At 44.9% G+C, this 20,362-nt stretch overlaps 1 protein-coding gene across 5 annotated transcripts in view; it reads left to right on the top strand.

Annotated features, from left to right (window-relative positions):
* The window catches only part of trdmt1 (tRNA aspartic acid methyltransferase 1), a 145,997-nt gene that overhangs the window by 11,578 nt on the left and 114,057 nt on the right, over window positions 1-20,362 (top strand). The window lies entirely within an intron of this gene.

Genomic DNA, 20,362 nt, shown 5'->3' with positions numbered 1-20,362 from the left:
CTAAACTGCCATTCTAAATATAGCAATTAAAAAAATCTCACTAGTAAACTGTCCTTGCAAACTCCCGTTTCATCTCCAATTTCTTTTCCTCTCAAGTCCTTGAACGTGTTGTCGCCGCCTCCCTATCTGTGCCTATCTTTCTTGCAACTCCACATTTGAACACCTCCAATCAGCTTTCCACCCCTGCCGCAGCACTGAAAGGGCCCTTATCAAAGTCACATTGAATCCTGTGTCATTGTGACTGTGTTAAACTATCCCCCCCCTCATCCATTTCGACCTGTCACTGCCTCTGACATGGTTGACCACACCATCCTCCTCTAACGCCGCTCCTCTGTCTTCCAGCTGCTTGGGACTTACTTCACCTGGTTCCATTTCTATCTATCCAGTCGTAGCCAGAGAAACACCTGCAATGGCTTTTTGTCCTACTCCTGCACTGTTAACCTGGTGTCCCCCAAGAATCTATCCTTGGCCCACTCCTATTTCTCATCAATATGCTGCGCCTCAGTGACATCATCCGACACTCAGTTTTACCTCACAACCATCTCTCTCGACCTCTCCTCTGTCTCTGATTTGTTATGCTGCTTGTCTGACTTCCAGAATTGGATGAGCAGAAATTTCCTCCGATTAAATATTGGGAGGACCAAAAACTCAGTTTCCTAGCCACCAACTCTATTCCTCTCTCTGGCCACTGTCTGAGACTGAACCAGACCATTCTTAACCATGGCGCCCGATTTGACCCTGAGCTGAGCTTCCGACTTCATATCCTCCATCACCAAGGCTGCCTATTTGCACCATTGTAAAATCGCCCATCTTGCCTCAGCTCATCTGCTGCTGAAACCCTCAATCATACTTTTGTTACCTCGAGACCATTGCTCTCCTAGCCAGCCTCCCACCTTGCACTCTCTGTAAATATGAGCACATCCAAAACTCTGCTGCCTGAACCGAACTCGCACCAAGTCTTGTTCACCCATCACCCTTGTGCCCACTGAGCTAGATTGACTTTCGGTCTGGCTACATCTCTATTGTGATTGGGAAAATGCTGGAGTCTATCATTAAGGAAGTAGTAACAGAGCAGTTAGAAAATTATAACGCAGTCCAGCAGAATCAGCATGGTTTTATGAAAGGGAAATCATGTTTGACAAATTTGTTGGAGTTCTTTGAGGCTATGATGAGCAGGGTGGATAAAGGGAAACCAGTAGATGTCATGTATTTGGATTTCCAGAAAGCATTCGATAAGGTGCCACATAAAAGGTTACTGCACAAGATAAGAGTTCACGGGGTTGGGGGTAATATATTAGCGTGGATAGAGGATTGGCTAACTAACAGAAAACAGAGAGCGGGGATAAATGGGTCATTTTCAGGTTGGCAAATTGTAACTAGTGGGGTGGCACAGGGATCAGTGCTGGGGCCTCAACTATTTACAATTTATAGTAATGACTGGGATGAAGGGACCGAGTGTAATAAGAACATAAGAATTAGGAACAGGAGTAGGCCATCTAGCCCCTCGAGCCTGCTCCGCCATTTAACAAGATCATGGCTGATCTGGCCGTGGACTCAGCTCCACTTATCCGCCCGCTCCCCGTAATCCTTAATTCCCTCATTGGTTAAAAACCTATCTATCTGTGACTTGAATACATTCAATGAGCCAGCCTCAACTGCTTCCTTGGGCAGATAATTCCACAGATTCACAACCCTCTGGGTGAAGAAATTCCTTCTCAACTCGGTTTTGAATTGGCTCCCCCGTATTTTGAGGCTGTGCCCCCTAGTTCTAGTCTCCCTGACCAGTGGAAACAACCTCTCTGCCTCTATCTTGTCTATCCCTTTCATTATTTTAAATGTTTCTATAAGATCACCCCTCATCCTTCTGAACTCCAACAAGTAAAGACCCAGTCTACTCAATCTATCATCATAAGGTAACCCACTCATCTCCGGAATCAGCCTAGTGAATCGTCTCTGTACCCCCTCCAAAGCTAGTATATCCTTCCTTAAGTAAGGTGACCAAAACTGCACGCAGTACTCCAGGTGCGGCCTCACCAATACCCGATACAGTTGCAGAAGGGCCTTCCTGCTTTTGTACTCCATCCCTCTCGCAATGAAGGCCAACATTCCATTCGCCTTCCTGATTACCTGCTGCACCTGCAAACTAACTTTTTGGTATTCATGCACAAGGACCACTCCTGATCTTTGGGCACCCTGTGCGGAGGGGAGCGGGTAGGTCCGAGGGCCTCCTCGTAGGACTGCTCCTGGGCACGGCCAAGGGTGCCATCAGCCGGTCCAGGCAGCGGGCGGTCGAGGGGGTCGTTCAACCTGACTGCCTGCCTCTCTTCCGCTCTTACATCCGATCCAGGGTGTCCTTGGAGATGGAGCACGCGGTGTCCACCGGTACGCTCGCGGCCTTCCGCGAGAGGTGGGCACCGGAGGGACTGGAGTGCATCATCACGCCCGGCAACCAAATTTTAATTTGATTTTACGTTTTAAAGTTTAATTTGTTTTAATTGCCGGTGCTTTTAGTGTCCCCCTCTCCTTTTATAGGGGGCACTGGAAAAAGGAAAAATTTGATTTTAGTGCCCCAAAAAAAAAACACAAAAAAATAAATAAAAAAGGGGCCTTGTAAATGTCTTGTGTGTGTCATCCAGGTCGGGTGGCACGGATACATGTTTTATGTTTTTGCAGGTGAACTCCAAAAAGAGTTTCATGCACAAGGACCGTACCTCCACGACCGAGGTTTTATGTGGCGGTCGGAAGAGAGGGCTGTGGCTGGTGAGGTGACCAGAGTCAGGGACCTGCTCGATGGCGGAGGAGCGGGCTGGATGGCGCCAGGCACGCTGGCGCGGCGCCTAAATTCAGCCGACGTCCGCCACGCGGCCGAAGCCATCGAGTCGCTAAAAACAGCTTTGGGCCCTGACTCTTGTTAGGTGCATCGAGGAGGCTCAAGCACATGGGGAGATCCCGTCCGAACTGACCCCCGTCCGGACGGAATTCCTCATTGGCGCCAAACCCCGGAACCTCCCTCGGGGGCCGGTGCCTCACAACTTGAGCCGCCTCGGGGAAATCCCCTCCGTGCCTTTCAGTTCCGCGCGGAGGGGTTTCCTGTACGGGCTGCTCCTGCACACTCTCAACTTTGCCATCCTCGCCGGCCGTCCGGACACGCCATGGCGTACCATCTTGCCGTCCGGAGGAGGCGGGGGTCCCCGATGGAGGGCACTCAATGCGGGAGTCCTCCCACTATTCATCGGGGACTTGGCCTGGAGGGTGGTGCACGGAGCAGTGCCGTGCAACAAATTTTTAAGCCGGTTCACGGACTCCCAGGCCGCCTGCAATTTCTGCGGTCTGGAGGAGTCCGTGTTCCATGTTTTTACTGAGTGCACGAGGTTGCAGCCCCTGTTCCATTATTTGAAGGGGCTGCTCCTGAAATTCTGGCTGCACTTCAGCCCCACTCTCCTGATCTTTGGGCACCCTGTGCGGAGGGGAGCGGGTAGGTCCGAGGGCCTCCTTGTAGGACTGCTCCTGGGCACGGCCAATGGTGCCATCAGCCGGTCCAGGCAGCGGGCGGTCGAGGGGGTCGTTCAACCTGACTGCCTGCCTCTCTTCCGCTCTTACATCCGGTCCAGAGTGTCCTTGGAGATGGAGCACGCGGTGTCCACCGGTACGCTCGCGGCCTTCCGCGAGAGGTGGGCACCGGAGGGACTGGAGTGCATCATCACGCCCGGCAATCAAATTTTAATTTGATTTTACGTTTTAAAGTTTAATTTGTTTCAATTGCCAGTGCTTTTAGTGTCCCCCTTCCCTTTTATAGGGGGCACTGGGGGAAAAATGTGATTTTAGTACCCAAAAAAAAACCAAAAAAAGAAAAACACAAAAAAAAAACGGAAAAAAAAAGAAAAAAAAAGGGCCTTGTAAATGTCTGGTGTGTCATCCAGGTCGGGTGGCACGGTTTAATGTTTTATGTTTTACAAGTAGACTCTAAAAGAGTTTCATGCACAAGGACCCCCAGGTCCCTCTGTACCGCAGCATGTTGTAATTTCTCCCCATTCAAATAATATTCCCTTTTACTGTTTTTTTTCCCCAAGGTTGATGACCTCACACTTTCCGACATTGTATTCCATCTGCCAAACCTTAGCCCATTCGCTTAACCTATCTAAATCTCTTTGCAGCCTTTCTGTATCCTCTACACAACCCGCTTTCCCACTAATCTTTGTGTCATCTGTAAATTTTGTTACACTACACTCTGTCCCCTCTTCCAGGTCATCTATGTATATTGTAAACAATTGTGGTCCCAGCACCGATCCCTGTGGCACACCACTAACCACCGATTTCCAACCTGAAAAGGACCCATTTATCCCGACTCTCTGCTTTCTGTTCGCCAGCCAATTCTCTATCCATACTAATACATTTCCTCTGACTCCGCGTACCTTTATCTTCTGCAGTAACCTTTTGTGTGGCACCTTATCGAATGCCTTTTGAAAATCTAAATACACCACATCCATCGGTACACCTCTATCCACCATGCTCGTTATATCCTCAAAGAATTCCAGTAAATTAGTTAAACATGATTTCTCCTTCATGAATCCATGCTGCGTCTGCTTGATTGCACTATTCCTATCTAGATGTCCCGCTATTTCTTCCTTAATGATAGTTTCAAGCATTTTCCCCACTACAGATGTTAAACTAACCGGCCTATAGTTACCTGCCTTTTGTCTGCCCCCTTTTTTAAACAGAGGCGTTACATTAGCTGCTTTCCAATCCGCTGGTACCTCCCCAGAGTCCAGAGAATTTTGGTAGATTATAACGAATGCATCTGCTATAACTTCCGCCATCTCTTTTAATACCCTGGGCTGCATTTCATCAGGACCAGGGGACTTGTCTACCTTGAGTCCCATTAGCCTGTCCAGCACTACCCCCCTAGTGATAGTGATTGTCTCGAGGTCCTCCCTTCCCACATTCCTGTGACCAGCAATTTTTGGCATGGTTTTTGTAGTGATTGTCTCGAGGTCCTCCCTTCCCACATTCCTGTGACCAGCAATTTTTGGCATGGTCTTCCACTGTGAAGACCGAAGCAAAATAATTGTTTAAGGTCTCAGCCATTTCCACATTTCCACATTTCCCATTATTAAATCCCCCTTCTCATCTTCTAAGGGACCAACATTTACTTTAGTCACTCTATTCTGTTTTATATATCTGTAAAAGCTTTTACTATCTATTTTTATGTTTTGCGCAAGTTTACCTTTGTAATTATCTTTTCTTTCTTTATTGTTTTCTTAGTCATTCCTGTCGTTTAAAATTTTCCCACTCTTCTATTTTCCCACTAACCTTGGCCACCTTATACGCATCGGTTTTTAATTTGATACTTTCCTTTATTTCCTTGGTTATCCACGGCTGGTTATCCCTTCTCTTACCGCCCTTTTTCACTGGAATATATTTTTGTTGAGCACTATGAAAGAGCTCCTTAAAAGTCCTCTACTGTTCCTCAATTGTGCCACTGTTTAGTCTGTGTTTCCAGTCTACTTTCGCCAACTCTGCCCTCATCCCACTGTAGTCCCCTTTGTTTAAGCATAGTACGCTCGTTTGAGACACTACTTCCTCATCCTCGATCTGTATTACAAATTCAACCATACTGTGATCACTCATTCCGAGAGAATCTTTTACCAGGAGATCGTTTATTATTCCTGTCTCATTACACAAGACCAGATCTAAGATAGCTTGCTCCCTTGTAGGTTCTGTAACATACTGTTCTAAGAAACAATCCCGTATGCATTCTATGAATTCCTTCTCCAGGCTACCCCGTGCGATTTGATTTGACCAATCGATATGTTGGTTAAAATCCCCCATGATTACTGCTGTTCCTTTTTCACATGCCTCCATTATTCCCTTGATTATTGCCCTCCCCACCGTGAAGTTATTATTTGGGGGCCTATAAACTACACCCACCAGTGACTTTTTCCCCTAACTATCTCTAATCTCCACCCACAATGATTCAACATTTTGTTCATTAGAGCCAATATCGTCTCTCAAAACTGCCCTGATAACATCCTTTATTAACAGAGCTACCCCACCTCCTTTCCCTTCTTGTCTATCTTTCCGAATCCTCAGATACCCCTGTATGTTTAATTCCCAGTCTTGGCCACCCTGCAACCACGTTTCTGTAATGGCCACCAAATCATACCCATTTGTAATGATTTGTGCCGTCAACTCATTTACTTTATTTCGAATGCTGCGCGCGTTTAGGTAGAGTGTTTTAATACTAGTTTTTAAACCATAGTTTTTAGTTTTGACCCCTCCGGCAGCCCCTTTATATTCAGTGGGCCTTTTTGTTTTTTGCCTTGGGTTTCTCTGCCCTCCACTTTTACTCATCTCCTTTCTGTCTTTTGCTTTTGTCTCCTTTTTGTTTCCCTCTGTCTCCCTGCATTGGTTCCCATCCCCCTGCCATATTAGTTTAACTCCTCCACAACAGCACTAGCAAATACTCCCCCTAGGACATTGGTTCCGGTCCTGCCCAGGTGCAGACCGTCCAGTTTGTACTGGTCCCACCTCCCCCAGAACCGGTTCCAATGCCCCAGGAATTTGAATCCCTCCCTGCTGCACCACTGCTCAAGCCACGTATTCATCTGAGCTATCCTGCGATTCCGACTCTGACTAGCGTGGCACTGGTAGCAATCCTGAGATTATTACTTTTGAGGTCCTACGTTTTAATTTAGCTCCTAGCTCCTTAAATTTGTCTTGTAGGACCTTATCCCTTTTCTTTTACCTATATCGTTGGTACCAATGTGCACCATGGCAACTGGCTGTTCACCCTCCCTTTTCAGAATGTCCTGCACCCGCTCCGAGACCTCCTTGACCCTTGCACCAGGGAGGCAACATACCATCCTGGAGTCTCAGTTGCGGCTGCAGAAACGCCTATCTATTCCCCTTGCAATCGAATCTCCTATCACTATCGCTCTCCCACTCTTTTTCCTGCCCTCCTGTGCAGCAGAGCCAGCCACGGTGCCATGAACTTGGCTGCTGCTGCCCTCCCCTGATGAGTCATCCCCCTCAACAGTACTCAAAACGGTGTATCTGTTTTGCAGGGGGATGACCGCAGGGGACCCCTGCACTACCTTCCTGAACTGCTCTTCCTGCAGGTCTTCCATTCCCTAGCTGGCTGTGGACCCTTCACCTGCGGTAAGACCAACTCGCTACACGTGCTACTCACGTCATTCTCAGCATCATGGATGCTCCAGAGTGAATCCACCTTCAGCTCCAATTCCGCAACGCGGTCCGTCAGGAGCTGGAGGCAGATACACTTCCCGCACACATAGTCGTCGGGGACACCGGAAGTGTCCCTGAGTCCCCACATGGCACAGGAGGAGCATATCACGTGACCGAGCTCTCCTGCCATGACTTAACCCTTAGATACACTTAAATTGGCAACAACAATGTTAAAGTTTACTCACTGTTATAGAAGAGAAAAAAGAAAAACTACTCACCAATCACCAGCCAATCACTTACCCCCTTGGCTGTGACATCACCTTTCTGTTCCTTTCTACTTTTTTGCCTTCTCCCTGTAGCTGCACTGGCTAGCCTTTTATAGGCCTCTCTCCGAAGTCCCGACTGCCTCACCACGCACCTCTCGCCGACGCTGGGCCCCGGACTCCCTGCTGTGCCTTTTATATGCCTCACGCCGAAGTCCCGACTGCCTCACCATGCACCTCTCGCCGATGCTAATGTAGCCAAATTTGCTGATGATACAAAGATAGGTGGGAAAGCAAGTTGTGAGGAGGACGCAAATAATCTGCAAAGGGATATAGATAGGCTAAGTGAGTGGGCAAAAAATTAGCAGATGGAGTTTAATGTGGGAAAATGTGAGGTTATCCATTTTGGTAGGAAAAATAAAAAAGCAAATTATTTAAATAGGGAGGGATTACAAAATGCTGAAGTCCAGAGGATCTGTGGGTCCTTGTGCAGTCTGAGCAGCGCGAGTCCGGGGGAAGCCCATAAAAGGCCCAGCGTTGGAGGAGGAGCGGCAGTCCAAGCAGCGGGAGTCCGGGGGAGGCCCATAAAAGACCCAGCGTCGGAGGAGGAGCGGCAGTCTGAGCAGCAGGAGTCCGGGGGAGGCCCAGAAAAGTCCCAGCGTCGGAGGAGGAGCGGCTGTCCGAGCAGCGGAAGTCTGGGGGAGGCCCATAAAAGGCCCAGTGTCGGAGGAGGTGCCAGCTTGTGCAGCTGCAGCAGGGAGAGAAGGCAAAAAAAAGTAAAAAGAAATCGAAGGGTGACGTCACAGCCAAGGGGGTAAGTGATTGGTGAGTAGTTTTTTCTTTTCTTTTCCTTTATCAGTAAGAAACCTTTGGCATTGTCGTCAAATTAAATTAATTTAAGGGTTAAGTCATGGCAGGAGAGCCCAGACCTGTGTCATGCTCCTCCTGTGCTATGTGGGAAGCCAGGGACGCTTCCAGTGTCCTTGACGACTACATCTGCGGGAATTGTATCCAGCTGCAGCTCCTGACAGACCGCATTGCGGCACTGGAGCTGCGCATGGATTCACTCTGGAGCATCCGCGATGCTGAGGATGTTGTGAATAGCACGTTTAGTGAGTTGGTCACACTGCAGGTAGAGGTTACTCAGGCAGATAGGGAATGGGTGACCATCAGGCAGAGCAGTGGAAGGAAGGTAGTGCAGGGGTCATCCCCCTCCAAAACAGATACACCGCCTTGGGTGCTGTTGAGGGGGATGACTCATCAGGGGAGGGCAGTAGCAGCCAAGTTCATGGCACCATGGGTGGCTCTGCTGCACAGGAGGGCAGGAAAAAAGTGGGAGAGCTATATTGGTAGGGGAATAGATGGACGTTTCTGCAGCTGCAATCGAAACTTCAGCATGGTAAGTTGCCTCCCTGGTGCAAGGGTCAAGGATGTCTCGGAGCGGCTGCAGGACATTTTGGAGGGGGTGGGTGAACAGTTAGTTGTCGTGGTGCATATAGGTACCAACGGTATAGATAAAAAATGGGATGAGGTCCCACAAGCTGAATTTAGGGAGCGAGGACTTAAATTAAAAAGTAGGACCTCAAAGGTAGTAATCTCAGGATTGCTACCAGTGTCACGTGCGAGTCAGAGTAGGGATTGCAGGATAGCGAAGATGAATATGTGGCTTGAAGAGTGGTGCAGGAGGGAGAGATTCAAATTCCTGGGACATTGGAACCGGTTCTGGGGGAGGTGGGACCAGTACAAACCGGACAGTCTGCACCTGGGCAAGACTGGAACCAATGTCCTGGGGGAGTGTTTGCTAGTGCTGTTTGGGAGGGGTTTAACTAATATGGCAGGGTGATGGGAACCTATGCAGGGAGACAGAGGGAAGTAGAATGGGGGCAGAAGCAAAAGATAGAAAGAAGAAAAGTAAAAGTGGAGCGCAGAGAAACCCAAGGTAAAAATCAAAAAGGGCCACATTACAGCAAAATTCTAAAGGGTCAAAGTGAGTTAAAAAGACAAGCCTGAAGGCGCTATGCCTCTATGAGGAGTAGTCGTAATTAGGTGGACGAATTAACTGTGCAGGCAGCTATTAACGAATATGATATAATTGGCATTACAGAGACATGGCTCCAGGCTGCTCAAGGCTGGGAACTCAACATCCAGTGGTATTCAACATTTCAGAAAGGAAAAGGAGGTGGGGTAGCATTGCTGGTTAAAGAGTAAATTAACACAGTCGTAAGGAAAGACATTAGCTTGAATGATGTGGAATCTGTATGGGTAGAGCTGCGGAATACCAAAGGGCAGAAAACGTTAATGGGAGTTGTGCACAACCACCAAACAGTAGTAGTGAGGTTGGGGACAGCATCAAACAAGAAATTAGGGATGTGTGCAATAAAGGTACAGCAGTTATCATGGGTGAATTTAATCTACATATAGATTGGGCTAACCAAACTGGTAGCAATATGGTGGAGGAGGATTTCCTGGAGTGTATTAGGGATGTTTTTCTAGACCAATATGTCGAGGAACCAACTGGAGGGCTGGCCATCCTAGACTGGAGGATGTGTAATGAGAAAGGACTAATTAGCAATCTTGTTGTGTGAGGCCCCTTGGGGCAGAGTGACCATAATATGGTAGAATTCTTTATTAAGATGGAGAGTGACACAGTTAATTCAGAGACTAGGGTCTTGAACTTAAGGAAAGGTAACTTCGATGGTATGAGACATGAATTGGCTAGAATAGACTGGCGAATGATACTTAAAAGGTTGACTGTGGATAGGCAATAGCAAACACTTAAAGATCACATGGATGAACTTCAACAATTGTACATCCTTGTCTGGAGTAAAAATAAAACGGGGAAGGTGGCTCAACCGTGGCTAACAAGGGAAATTAAGGATAGTGTTAAATCCAAGGAAGAGGCATATAAATTGGCCAAAAAAGCAACAAACCCGAGGACTGGGAGAAACTTAGAATTCAGCAGAGGAGAACAAAGGGTTTAATTAGGAGGGGGAAATAGAGTACGAGAGGAAGCTTGCTGGGAACATAAAAAATGACTGCAAAAGCTTCTATAGATATGTGAAGAGAAAAAGATTAGTGAAGACAAACGTAGGTCCCTTGCAGTCAGATTCAGGTGAATTTAAAATGGGGAACAAAGAAATTGTAGACCAATTGAACAAATACTTTGGTTCTGTCTTCATGAAGGAAGACACAAATAACCTTCCGGAAATACTAGGGGACCAAGGGTCTAGTGAGAAGGAAGAACTGAAGGAAATCCTTATTAGTCAGGAAATTGTGTTGGGGAATTTGATGGGATTGAAGGCCGATAAATCCCCAGGGCCTGATCGTCTGCATCCCAGAGTACTTAAGGAAGTGGCCCTAGAAATAGTGAATGCATTGGTGATCATTTTCCAACAGTCTATCGACTCTGGATCAGTTCCTATGGACTGGAGAGTAGCTAATGTAACACCACTTTTTAAGAAAGGAGGGAGAGAGAAAACAGGTAATTATAGACCGGCTAGCCTGACATCAATAATGGGGAAAATGTTGGAATCAATTATTAAAGATGAAATAGCAGCGCATTTAGAAAGCAGTGACAGGATCGGTCCAAGTCAGCATGGATTTATGAAAGGGAAATCATGCTTGACAAATCTTCTGGAATTTTTTAAGGATGTAACTAGTAGAGTGGACAAGGGAAAACCAGTGGATGTGGTGTATTTGGACTTTCAAAAGGCTTTTGACAAGATCCCAAACAAGGGATTGGTGTGCAAAATTAAAGCACGTGGTATTGTGGGTAATGTATTGACGTGGACAGAGAACTGGTTGGTAGACAGGAAGCAGAGAGTCGGGATAAACAGGTTCTTTTCAGAATGGCAGGCAGTGACTAGTGGGGTGCCGCAGGGTTCAGTGATGGGACCCAAGCTATTTACAATCTACATCAATGAATTAGATGAAGGTATTGAGTGTAATATCTCCAAGTTTGCAGATGTCACTAAGCTCGGTGGCGGTGTGAGCTGTGAGGAGGATGCTAAGAGGCTGCAGGGTAACTTGGACAGGTTAGGTGAGTGGGCAAATGCATGGCAGATGCAGTATAATGTGGATAAATGTGAGGTTATCCACTTTGGTGGCAAAAACACGAAGGCAGAATATTATTTGAATGGCGGCAGATTAGGAAAAGGGGAGGTGCAACGAGACCTGGGTGTCATGGTACATCAGTCATTGAAAGTTGGCATGAAGGTACAACAGGCGGTGAAGAAGGCAAATGGCATGTTAGCCTTCATAGCTCGAGGATTTGAGTATAGGAGCAGGGAGGTCTTGCTGCAGTTGTACAGGTCCTTGGTGAGGCCTCACCTGGAATATTGTGTTCAATTTTAGTCGCCTAATCTGAGGAAGGACGTTCTTGCTATTGAGGAAGTGCAGCGAAGGTTCACCAGACTGATTCCCAGGATGGCAGGACTGACATATAAGAAGGGACTGTATTCACTGGAGTTTAGAAGGATGAGAGGGGATCTCATAGAAACATATAAAATTCTAATGGGACTGAACAGGTTAGATGCAGGAAAAATGTTCCCTATGTTGGGGAAGTCCAGAACCAGGGGACACAGTCTAAGGATAAGGGGTAAGCCATTTAGGACCGAGATGAGGAGAAACTTCTTCACTTTTAGAGAGTTGTTAACCTGTGAAATTCTCTACCATAGAGAGTTGTTGATGCCAGTTCGTTGGATATATTCAAGAGGGAGTTAGATATGGCCCTTCCGGCGAAAGAGATCATGGGATATGAAGAGAAAGCCGGAAAAGGGTACTGAGGTGAATGATCAGCCATGATCTTATTGAATGGTGGTGCAGGCTCGAAGGGCCGAATGGCCTACTCCTGCATCTATTTTCTATGGGCCCAAGTTTCCACACGATAAAAAACGGACGCCCCTCCGAGCTGGGCGCCCGTTTCTCGCGCCTAAAACGGCGCCGGAAAAAAAACTCGCGATTCTGGAGAGCCCTGCAGCTCCTTGTCTGTTTGGCGCGGAGCCTACACTCGTGCCGATTTTGTAAGTGGGAGGGGGCGGGTACTATTTAAATTAGTTTTTTTCCATGCTGGCAACCCTGCGCGTGCTTGTTGGAGCGTTCGCGCACGCGCAGTGTGAAGGAAACATTGGCACTCGGACATTTTTGTAGTTCTTTGTAGCTGTTTAATTTTTGAACATTTTTTAAGAAAAGCACATTACCATCAGCACTGAGGCTTCCTGCAGCCTTCTCACTGTCTCCTTCCTGCCCGCCGTCTGGAACGTCTTCCTTCCCCCCCCCTTGCTGCATTCGGGCGGGCGGGCCCGCACTCCCTCCCTCCCCCCCTGCCGTCGGGAACGAACGAACGAACTTGTGAGGCTGGCTGAAGCACTTTCACACAGGTAGGAAGATGGTTTATTTAATCTTTTCTTTGCTTATAAATGTTTATTCAGGTTGGATTTATTTGTATAATATTTGTATAAATATAACTAAGGATTTATTGTAGAATTTAATGACTTTCCTTCCACCCCCACCTCGTTCTGGACGCCTAATTTGTAACCTGCGCCTGATTTTTTAATGTGTAGAACAGGTTTTTTCAGTTCTACAAAAATCTTCACTTGCTCCATTCTAAGTTAGTTTGGAGTACGTTTTCACTGTGGAAACTTTGAAATCAGGCGTCAGTGGCCGGACACTCCCCCTTTTTGAAGAAAAAATTCTGTTCCAAAGTAGAACTGTTCTACCTGACTAGAACTGCAGAAAAAAAAATGTGGAGAATTGCGATTTCTAAGATAGTCCGTTCTCCACCAGTTGCTCCTAAAAAATCAGGCGCAAATCATGTGGAAACTTGGGCCCTATGTCTCTATGTTTCTATTAAACACAAAAAGTTAGCTTGCAGAGACAGCAAGTAATTAGGAAGGCACATGGAATGTTGGCCTTTATTGCAAGGGGGATGGAGTATTAAAATAAGCAAGTCCTGCTACAACAGTACAGTGCGTTGACAAGACCACACTTGGAAACTGCGTACAGTTTTGGTCTCCTTATTTAAGGAAGGATATACTTTCATTGGATGCAATTCAGAGAAGGTTCACGAGGTTGATTCCTGAGATGAAGGGGTTGTCATATGAAGAAAGGTTGGGTCTATACTCAGTGGAGTTTAGAAGATTGAGAGGTAATCGCATTGAAACGTATAAGATTCTGAGGGGGCTTGACAGGTAGATGCAGAGAGGATGTTTCCTTTCGTGGTGGAATCTCAAACTAGGGGTCACCCATTTAAAACGGAAATGAGGAGGAATTTCTTCTGAGGGTACGTGAATCGTTGGAATTCTCTACCCCAGAGAGCTGTGGAGGCTGGGTCATTTGAATACATTTAAGGTGGTGAAAGACAGATTTTTGAATGATAAGGGAGCCATGAGTTATGGGGAGTGGGCGGGGAAGTGGAGTTGAGGCCAGGATCAGAGCAGCCATGATCTTATTGAATGGCAGAGCAGGCTCGAGGGGTCAAATGGCCTACTACTGCTCCTATTTCTTATGTTATGTTTAAGATTCTCATCCTTGTTTCCAATCCCTCCATGGCCTCGCCCCTCCCTATCTCTGTAACCTCCTCCAGTTCTACAATCCATCGTGATTGCTGTGCTCCTTCAATTCTCTTGGCTGTGCCTTCAGCTGTCCAGGCCCTTAGCTCTGGAATTTCCTCAAACGTCTCCGCCTCTCTACACCTCTTTCCTCCTTCATGACTCTCCTTAAAACCAAGCTATTGGTCATCTGTCCTAACATCTCCTTATGTAGCTCAATGTCAAATGTTGTTAACACTCCTGTGAAGTACCTTGGGATGTTTCACTATGTTTGAGGCACTATATAAATGTAAGTTGTTGTGGTAGCTAAAGGTTGGTAAGCTATGCTCCATATATATCTATAGTATATTACATTTGATGTATAAGTTGTGGCCTTTTTATTTGGACATAACCATTCTGTCACGCTTGAGGTAATGTTTCAATAGTATTTTCCCATTATAAAGCTATTTGTCACACAGTCACACTTCTACCTCTAGCTGGGGTTTTATTAGCTCCAAATGTCAGAGCCCTATACCTATTAATATACTCGGGGAAATTTGCTTGATCCTAACTTTCCATGAGCAACACCATGGGAGGTCTACTAGTGTGAGTATGGATGCAGGTAACACTATCAGTTCCCAATCCACAATGCACTGCACACTTCCTGCTTGTATTCTTGCTTTAATGGACTTGGTACTTCACCAGAAATGGAATAGAAACATAACTCAATGCATTTTCTGGCCAACTGGATTGATTTTACTTAGGGAATGCATTGCAGCCTGTTCATTTAAAATAAATGGCTTTTAATTTGTTGATTAGGTATTAAGAGGGAAAGAGAAAAGACCAGTATTAGTTTTGTCCATTATTAATGCAAACAGAGCCATCATTCATGCGCAAAGCAGTGCAATTTTATTCAGGACCCCACTTTAGTAACAGGATTCAAGGAATGAAGTTGAATATAGGACTGATTTTGTCAGAAATGTGAGAATCCTAAAGACTCCTAGAGGGAGGGGAACAGATGAAGTGATGAATGCTGAGAACATTTTTGGGAGGAGAGAGAAATCTGATGGTAGGTTTTATTTTAAAATGTCTCCAACAGATTGAAAAACTGGTTACTGATATGCAGAGATCTGGTTGGCAAAGTGCTTTGCTTTGGAACATAACCTTGGAAGCTTTGGGGATATTGGAGCCTGCATGTCTTGGAACCCAGGGTCCTAGGTAGTTGAAGCTAGATTTGTAGAGATGATAAACTGCATCATTTCTGCCAGAGGCACAAAAATGTCTTGGTTAAGTTTTGAATCGAGATTGCATCAAAACCTTGTGATTAGGAAATTTTGAAATAACAACTGACTAATCTTTCATATTGACAAGTCGAAGTACATTAAGCTATGTGTTTGAATAATATTCGAGATATTTTTAAATTTATAGTCATTGTAACTCAAGACTGCACTCGCTAAAAATACTTCAGGTAGCAGTACTTATTGGAAGAGTGACAACATTTTATGTCCCTGCTGTAGCTGGCTGCTATTATCTTGTAATGTAAAACAGCTGAGCCAATTGGCTGCTTTGTTTCCTATGTTACAAGTGACGACAATTTAAAAACATTTAATTGGCTGTTAAGTGTTTTGGAACATGCTGAAATCATGGGCCCAACATTGTCCAACCCCTTTTTTCGGCGCACTGACCTGAAGCGCGCTGGAAAGGGCGCCAGAAAAAAGGGGCCCCATCCTGGCCGCTCTTCAGAGTCCCCGGAATCGTAGAGTGGCGTGGTGGCTGAAGGAGGGGGTGGAGCAACAGGCCAGCGCAGAAAGCACTGTCAGCATCTGTGCACATGCTCCTGCCTTCCCAGCGCGTCCTGTGGGCTGTGAGCAGGACCCGATGCATGCAGCCCCTATCCCATGCTGAAGGGATGCCCGATCTCGCCGCACCCTAAACCCGGCCGAGTGGTCTCCCGCACCGGCCGACCCGCTGAGTTCCCGGGCAGGTAAGGACTTTGCTTTTATTTTTTATTTAGTGGCTGTGCTTGAAACTTTTGATTGGAGGGGTGGGTGGGGTGGGGGAGAGAGAGAAGAGGTTTTTTGGGGGGGGTAGAGGAGGAGGAGGAGGAGGAGGATTATTATTATTATTATTATTATGGAGGAAGAGAGTCATGAGGGGGGCGCGAGGGAGGGATGAGACTTCCAGACCCACGAGCTGTGATTCCTCTGGTCGCTTGGAGCCCCCTGCCCCCTGAGACGCCCCGGCCCAGCAGCTATGACTTCTCCGGTGCATGTCTTCCCTACCCTATCCCAGGCCGAATGGCCTCACGCACAGACCGGCCCGCTGCCTTTCCCGGGCAGACTTTAAAGATAAGGTAGGATTTACTTCTTTTTTTATTGTATTTTAATGTTTGCTGCTTGGTTGTTGAGGTCCTCTCCAGTTTCCTTCCCTCCCCTATCCCTGCCCTAATGTCTGCCGAATGTGCGTTGCTTTTTCTTAACTGCCCGCAAGGTTTTTCAGAGCTGGCCACATACGTTGACCTAACTGACTTACTCTGGAGCAAATGTTTTGGGGAAAATGGCATTTTCTAACCAAAAAAAAACTTGCTCCAAAAAAATTGATGCAAGTCATGGCCAATGTTGGGCCCTATGAAAGGCTCTAGATACTTGGAAGTTCATTTGTTCCTTCTGAGCAAGTTAGCATTCTTGTTATGCATGAGTTAAAAAGGCTGGCACCTGGAAAAAAAAAGTTACGTTTAGAGGACATTCTGAGAATAACCCAGAGGGTAAAGACACTGCTGATGTAGCACTCTATTGTAGAAACTAGAAGGTCTCGTATTCGATTTTCAGTCTGCTGATCTTTGGGAGGGAAACAGTAGGCTGTTATAATTGGCCTCGGTGTCTCTGAGGTAGGATAAACAACCAGGGTTCTTGCTTCAAATTGCTGTTTACCGCAATAAGATCCATGTGTGTTGATGCCAGGTGAGAACATGCTCCATTATTGACAAAATTGAAGTAAGCAAAACAGTGGTGAATTTATAACAACAAAACTTTAGTGCCTTGCTTTCCAGACCCTGGCACAACAACTGTTAAGCATATAATATAGCAACCTTTATTTCAAAAAAATGAGCTGATCCTTTGTATTGCCAGAATCAAAAATAAGCAACCAGATAGAAGAAATATATTTATATGGCACCTTATCATGTTGTTAAAATGTCTCAATATTTCATTGAATTAAATTGATTTTGGGAGTTGAATGTAGTAGCCATTTTGTGCCAGCAATATCCCAGAAACAGCAATGAGATGAATGACTGACTAGTTATCTGTTTTTTACTGCCCTATTGGTTGAAGAAGAAATGTTGGTCAAGTCATGGGAGAACTCTGCTTTTCTTTGGTGGCATGGGATTTTTAACACCTGCCTGAGCAGCAGATTGAGCCTTGGTTTGTGTCCTTATGCAACAATGCAGCATCTCCTCAATACTGTACTGAATTGTCGGCCTTTGTTGTGCATTGCAGTCCTGGTGCAGGAATGCAATGCATAGCCTCTGACAGGTGTGAGCCAAGCTTGACACATCTATAGTTACATGGTTTTCTATTTAAAAATCTTGACTTATGAAGTGAAAAAATTGGATCGTGATGCTGAAAAATGTCAATGACCAATATTCCAATGATTCTTCAACAGTTAGAATAGTTTAATTAGGCTATTTGTATAGCATAACTGAGCTACTGCAATTCAGTTTATGACTGCATTAGGCAGGCAGGGACTCTTGTTTTTACCTCCGTATGCTGTTGGCACCATATTTGTTTAGCAGCACAAAATTGAGAATGAGTAAACAGTTTTCTCCTGCGGCTGCAGGAAGCCAGTCCAATGAAATAAATGCTGCTAAACATAATGAGACTGTGTTGTGTGAAGCTTTTTGATTAATTAACTAGCATTTGCATTTTTGTGCCAAGTTAAAATCTCTTTTTGCTGTTTTATTGATAGGAACTTTGTTTTTAAATCCCATTTTTAAAATTGAAGAACTTCTGTAAAACAACATGGTTTGCTAATAATATTAACCTATTCTTGGATAGTCAGGCAAGCCAAAAGTGTTGAGTGCACCTACTGGCAGTTCACACAGTTTCATAATTGTAAACAACCTCTACGGCTCTGCTGTCTCGTGATTCCAGACCCAACACAGTCACTTCATGCCTTTAACTGTTTCTACTCCCCTGCCTACACAATCAACTTGTGTGTGATTAGGGCTGCATTCACTGTTGCCTCCTATTATCTACATGCTACCCCTCAGCAACATTATTCACATGCATGGGGTCAGTGCCACATATGGCAAAACACAATTCTACCTCTTCATCACTGCATTTCACTCAAAGGTGGTTGTTGTTTTGTCTGTTATCAATCCTGGATGAGTTAAAACTTCTTACAGGTCAACATTAGCAAAACTGAAGCCATCGTGTTCAGCTCTCACTTGTAGAAGGTCTGGAACTATGTATCCATGACATATTTACTACTTGTACTCAAAAATATTTTAAGACATTTTTCAGGTTCAGAATCTGCATTGCTTTAACAATCGCAATGTGAGTTTCCCATTGCTTCAGCGTGCACCACTACTATCGAGCCTCCTCTACCCAGTTCTCATCACATATTATAGCTCTGATCTATCATGGCCTGCTCTCTAAATTGCACAGTTAACAGCTTCTGACTCGAGCAATGTAATTCATGACCCAGCTCTTAACAGTTACCATCTTTGACTTTCACAGCTTAGCCACTAATATGCTCCACAACTGAAATGTGGTATCCTAATGCATATTTGCAGTTCTTTTACTTCCAGCGCTGCCTTGATAATGTCCCCAAACTTCCAAATAACAGGCCTAAGTCAACATAATTTCTGTTAAAAGATCTATTGACCAACTCGATTCTTTTAGGACATGAGTTAAATTGACCAAATAATAAATAAGCAAATAACAGTAGAAGAATTTGAGCAGTTAACAATGTTTTGGATGAATTGGTAGTGTGATGTATGGAAAATGCAGCACTTGTTACATGATTTTTTAACAGATTCATCTCTGTGCCATTTGTGATTTATTAATTCTGTTATCCCTCTGTGGTATGCTTTTATACACCACGTCTCTATCTTACAGCCAAACGAAACTTGCCCTATTTAATTTATATTACCACTAGTCTTTCATTTCCGAGTATTGTTTGGTGATACTTCATTTTTGATTTAGCATAGGAATTGGTAATGCTAGTAATAATGCTGCCAATGTTCACTTTAGTTTAAATTCTGTTATAATTTTCATGTACAGTGTACAAACTCGTATGCAGACTATTGCTGTAAGTTCAGTACATGTTTGTGTTTTATAATGAAAAGCAGTTCTAGGTCAGACATCTGTCTTTAGGCAGTCAAGTGATCATGAGTAATGCAGAGAAAACTGTAAGAGTTGTAAAACTGAAAATCTAAAGCAGTGAATCATACCCACTATACCAGACCACAGATATTTCCTGGTGGATTTAAATTGGAAGAGCTCATTTTTGCATGTGAAGCTGCAGTACAGTATTTAACTTTGGAACTATGTGATGTTTAACTTTAATAATCAGTGTGAGATTAAGTAATACAGTTTTGATCAGATTATGACAATTTAATAAAATCCCAATTTTCAAAATTCCACATCTAGGATGCAGTGCTTGAGCAATTAATCCAGTCACTTCTGCTATTTAAAAATTACTCTAGCTCGTATTCAGTATATGTGTATGTTCAGTTTGAATGAGAATAAACCTTTTTTAAATGCATGGCTATCTTCTATTTTCTATTTATCAACGTTGGACCAGAAGCAAACTGAAAAAGTTTGCAATACAGTCCAAATGGGGAAACATTGATGACATTCCCAAAAATCTCTCAAATAATTTGGATCACTGATTTATAGTAATTCCTGGGCTTGACTTCCCTGGTACTCTCCTCACTGACTCCTCCTACATAAACTCGAACTTGGCCAAAAGTGCTACTCATGTCCTATCTCATACCAAATCCTGCTCGCCTATCAGACCTATCCTCACTCACTTCCCATAGCCTTCTATGTATCTGTCTGTCCTTCTCTCCTGCTATTCCACTATCGCAGTCCACTATTCTGGAATTCTCTCAAACCAGCCGTTTTGCTACAACTCTTCCTACTGTCACAAGCTTCCTTAAAAACTACTATCTTCTCATAGCCTTTGGTCACTTCCTGCCAACTACATTCAATGCTCACATCCCCCTTCGCAAAATCCTAACATCATCATTGCATAAACCATATTTTTTTGTACTTTAATTGTTTTCACGACCTTACGGATAATGGTATATTGGGCACATTACAAAAAAATAACTTGCAATAATATCTCCTTTCGTGTCCTCCCAAAGCCCCAAATTGCTTTACA

Source organism: Pristiophorus japonicus, chromosome 5, assembly GCF_044704955.1.
Source record: "Pristiophorus japonicus isolate sPriJap1 chromosome 5, sPriJap1.hap1, whole genome shotgun sequence".
In the NCBI taxonomy this organism is placed as follows: Eukaryota; Metazoa; Chordata; class Chondrichthyes; family Pristiophoridae; genus Pristiophorus; species Pristiophorus japonicus.
The sequence above is the reverse complement of the archived record's forward strand: the minus strand, read 5'-3'. Positions and strand labels throughout refer to the sequence as shown.